The sequence below is a fragment of the Herpailurus yagouaroundi genome, unplaced genomic scaffold (assembly GCF_014898765.1).
Source record: "Herpailurus yagouaroundi ecotype Mexico unplaced genomic scaffold, PumYag 197, whole genome shotgun sequence".
Taxonomy (NCBI): domain Eukaryota; kingdom Metazoa; phylum Chordata; class Mammalia; order Carnivora; family Felidae; genus Herpailurus; species Herpailurus yagouaroundi.
The window spans coordinates 1,397,927-1,403,136 of NW_024412428.1; positions in this window are offsets into that span (position 1 = coordinate 1,397,927).

Here is a 5,210-nt window from a genome sequence, read left to right on the forward strand (position 1 = left end):
AAGGTGGAAGGTCTGAAAAGTTCTGTCACTTCCTCAATGAAACTGAGGGAAGAGTCTATTTACGAAGTAAGAACCAGACTCAACACATTTTCCAACATGGAATTCATATTCTGATCCACAACGTTAACACAGCAGTCCCTGACACGACTGTCGCAAGACTCTGCAGACAGTGAACAATTAGACCCGAGAACTGCTGAGATTTCCCCAGGGCCTGGACCAGAGTGTTGGCAGGGAGCCAGAAACCCAGAGCTCTGCTTAATTGGTGTAAAATGGGGCATACTGTAACCACGCTCATTTTCAGTGACTTCGTGGTCTAAGCATCTGTTTTGAAATACCTAACTTTCTAAAACCAGGGGTTCCCGTTCCAGCAAAAATAGAGAGGTTCTCAGGGAGCTGCCAAGCACGTATGGAGGGTCCTGAGTGATTCGATATGTCTGAGGACAGGCAGGAGACTTAGCTCTCTTCCTGTGGGAATTTACACAGATCACTTTGTTTCCCATCTCTAGGGTCTTCTTACCCTTTCTTTGAAAACTGAAATACAGAAGACGTAAATCATACTGTCTTCTCACAACACATAATCAGGGAGGGTTTCTTCGCAGTCGAAATGTACTCAAGCTTCCTCTGCCACCGACTCATCTCTGTGCCGTCCGCCCACTTGCCCACCTGGCAAACATTCATCCAAAGCCTACGAACTCTCAGGCACTGCTGGGACAAACCAGAACAAAACTCCGCCTCGGCAAGGTGAGGGTGAGGGGGCCAAATAAACAGCTTCAAAGGACAAGAGACGCCCAAAGGAGAAAAAAAAGAAACCATGTAAGAAATGGGTGAATAAAGGAGAAAGCCAGAAAAAGATCTGAAGCACAGACAACTGAGTGTAGGGAGGACTGGAACTCCAGCCAGAGGGAACAGCATTTGCAAAGGAGCAGAGGGACAGGAAGTGTGCAGGCCCCGCCCTCCTCACGTTCACGTCCGGGTGGAGGCTTTTCCTGGAGGGTGACGGAGGCTTGAGACCCTGGAGGTGCACAGGGCTCCATCGGAAGGACCTGCGTGGACACGCTGTCTGCACTCCTTGCAGATGGTGGCAAACCGTTGTCTGTGGATGAGCTCGGGAGGGACACGGCCAGAAGGGCCCTTTTAAAGAACTGAGTCTGGAATCTAACTGGCAGGGACAACCACACACACCAGGTAGACGAAGAAAGCCTGGGTGAGAGGCAGCAACCCCAGGAAGGGAGGAGAAGAGGGCTCGGAGCTAGCTACACCTTGGCCAGGTGTCAGGGCTTGAAGACATCAACAGAGCCACCAGCAGGTGGGACATTTCCGTAGCTCGTGACTGTCCACGAAAGAGAGCGGTTAGGTGAGTGAATGGAGAGCTCGTATCCCTCCCACCTGGCACGTCTTAGGGAGCAGCGGTCTGTAATAAGCCTCATTTTACCTTCAGGCGCTATTAGCAGAGTGAGGAGAAGGTACAAGGTGTTTTGCACTCAGCCAAGAAGGGCAAGGGCCGCAAGAGATGGTCCAGACTGAGGAAAAAGGAGCCGTGAGAAAGCCAAACCAAGGCGCCCTCTCTGCCCAGCCACACCGGCAGAGGGAAGGGGAGCCAGACGCAGGTGAGGGAGGCCCTGGCTGGTCCTGAGGCTTAAGAGCCACCTCTGGAATTTACTTTCAAAATGGGAAGCTGGGGCTCCCGGGTGGCTCAGTCAGTGAAGCATCCGGCTCCTGGCTTCAGGTCATGACCTCGTGGTTTGTGGGACGGAGCCCCACGTCAGGCTCCGTGCTGATACCGTAGAGCCTGCTTGAGATTCTCTCTCTCTGCCCCTCCCCCACTCTCTCCCAAAATGATGAAACTTAGGAAAAAAAAACGGAAAGCTGCTGAAAGCTGGGGAAGAAGTAAGGCTTTGTTTGGGGCGGGGGTAAAGTTTGACATCACTTCTTAAGCTAAACAACTCCTAAGATCGACGAACGTTCACAGAGAACACACCCTGACGCGTAGCATCCAGATCAAGGAGTGTTGTCATGACAACTCCAAAAGCCCCCAGCCTCCCACAGACCCACGCTTCAAGGGGAACTGCGGTCACAACTTCCAGCACCAAGGATCAGCCTGGCCAGTTTATGAACTTCATGTCCGTGGCATTCCACGCTCCGTACTCTTTGTCCAGCTTATCTGGGCCAACACCGTTTGGCTATTCACACACCCGGTATGCAGCAAGAGGGCCACTTTTTCACTGCCGTGTCGTGTTCCATTGTGTGAGCATCCTGGCCATCCACTCTGCCACCACAGGACACGTGGGTCGGTCCCGGTCTGGAGCTGCGGCAAACTGTGCTGCTGCCTTAAGGCTGCTGAGCCCCCACGGCCCCGGCCCCAGATCTGAGGTGCTGAGTCCGCGGCCCGCTCTACGACACTGCTCCCACCGCCCTACCAAGTACTTTGCGCAGTTGCGGGCAGAGCCTTGGTGGTTCATGCGGTACCTTTGCGGGGCTATAAAAAGATGCCCCTTCGTCAAGTAAGTTCTTTGCGACTGTATTGTCGTACAACGCGAGCGACTCCTGCCCTGGGGAGCTTTCCAGAGCTCTGGGGACAGTGGCCTGGCTCGCTCTTAAACATCCTGAGGCCACGTGTCACGATCTATCACACACCCCGGGTGAGGGGAGCAGGTAAAGTCTGAACCACAAGGAGGGTGGTTCTTCAAGGCAGGTGACAGAGGAGAGATGTGATCGTACGTACTGTCCAGAATATGTGCGTATCGTGCGTGTCACGTGACTTTATCCGGGCAGGTAACTCCCCGCTGCTGCTCAGGTAATCTGCGAGCGGCCCAGAGTCTGCACACAGGCTGCACACGCCCTCACGGAAGTGAGCACTTCCACGACGTGAGGCATGCCCTTTTACGTGCAAGGCCCTTGAACCGTGCACAACGTGAACACTCACACAAGGCGGTCCTGTTACTAGGTCTTAGGGAAGCAGAAAATAATGGCAAGCCTCTGACTTTAAGGCGCTCAGAGTCTAAGATGGGAGACAGAGGGGAGGATTGGTTACTTACCTAATGTGACAATAAAAGTCTTCCCAAAGAATTATGGGGATCTGAAACGGAATAGCAGCCGGAGAACGGAGAGAAGTGGGTGGGTTCAACAGCAGCTAAGAACCAGAACCTGTCAGGGTTGGTGACGTTCACCAGAGGACTGCTCTGGAAGAGGCGGCCAGGTTTTTGGTCTGGAAACCAGAGCTGATGGCAGTACCGTCCTCTGAGCCACGACAACCGTCGGCACAGGGAGCACCGTCCAGAAAGCAGCCTTGGTGGGGACGGAGGAGGGCAGTTATCGGCAAGTGAGGACACGTCTGGGGGAGGCTGATTCAGAAGACTGCCGTTCGGTGCGAAGGAAACAGCAGCTGGAGGTGGGAAGCCGGGCTCCCGCCCCCAGCTCTGGCACTTGGCTCCGTGAGCTGGGCCAACACTTCCCCTCTTGGAGCTTCGGTTTCCGGCTGGGCAACAAGCCTCCCTCTGTCTCCTTGACAGGGCTGCTCGGGAGATCACAGGTGAAGCCGCCTGTGACATCACTCTCCTCTGTAACGCACAACACCCTGGCCAATTATTAGAGTTACTAATAAGTTCAGGACTCAGAATCAGTAAAAACGGCTTTAATCAAGTCAAGAGACCACACCAGGGCAAACTGCAGGCTCAGTGGAAAAGGCACCAAACTGAATGTAGAAACACGGGTATTTCATGCTCACTCCGTGTGCCTCCTCTTTAAATATTCGATAACCGTGCTTCAAAAGTTAAAGTATCTTCCTTGTTAAAGAAAAAAAAAAGGGGCGCCTGGGTGGCTCAGTCGGTTGAGCGTCCGACTTCAGCCAGGTCACGATCTCGCGGTCCGTGGGTTCGAGCCCCGCATCGGGCTCTGGGCTGATGGCTCAGAGCCTGGAGCCTGCTTCCGATTCTGTGTCTCCCTCTCTCTCTGCCCCTCCCCCGTTCAGGCTCTGTCTCTCTCTGTCTCAAAAATAAATAAATGTTAAAAAAATTTAAAAAAAAAGAAAAGCACAGAGAGAGAAAAACTTAAGTCATTTGACTTCATGTTTAAAACACGTGCCTTCAGCCGGGCCCAGGATGTTCAGTTCTGAGCAGTACATGAGTTTCGAGAAGCCGACTGCTTCCCAACCAGCCAGAATCCGGTTCAATCTGTAGGACTCTGGGCAACTTAAAAGCAACAAATTCTTCCTTCCTTCTGGAACCTGGCAAGACCGTTGTCTCTGCTAGGAACAAATACCATTCCCGGCCCGATTCACTTATGCCTCCCAGAATTCTCAGCTTAAAACTCCCCTCCGCAGAAGGACTTTCCTGCCCACCCAATCTCAGAGACCCTGCTCTCCACTCCCAGCCTTCCCACAGTGCCATCACAGCGTATAGTGTGGGACTCCTCTGGAGTCACCTCCCCGGGAGGCTCCGGGGGACAGGAGCACCTGCGGTGGGGTACAGGCAGTGCAGGAACACGGCTGGCCCAAGGCGGTGCACACGGGAGGCCCCCAGGAAACAGCAGAGCTCTGCCCTGGGACTTAAGACGCAGCCCAAACGAAACATCCCCGAGTGAAGCTCACACCTCACTATGATCAAAGTCGCACAACTACAGTCCGTCAGTCAGCCAAGAACAGGAACGCAGCTGTGACACAGGCCAGTATATGGCTGGACCGTGAGAACATCGTGCTAAGTGAAATAAGCCAGACACAGGAGGACACACACTGCATCATTCTGCTTACATGAGGCAGCTAGAACAGGCAACCTGAGAGAGACAAAGCGGAAATGGAGATGACCAGGGCCCAGGGCAATGGGGAACTACCGTCTAGTGCGGAGAGTGTTTGTATGGATGATGAAAAAGCCTGGAGGGCAGACGGGGGTGACGACTCCAAGAACAACGTGAATGTACCTCATGCAGCTGAATTATACACTGGTGAGTGGCTCAAATGACACGTACTATGTACAATTCACTTTCATAAAAAATGGGGAAAAACCACCTAACTATTCACGTTTAGCTAGCTCGCGTTTGGAGAATGGTTTCCTTTCTAAACACAGCTACACATGCAGAGACTGGACCTCAGGATGGGGCGCTGACAGGAGGGCAAAGGCCCCTCCCGGAGTGAAGTCTAATCTGCCGATGGCACACACGCCCATGCGAGGGCACCCCCCCCCCACCCCCAGCGCCACCGCCAGGATGCTGACCGTCAC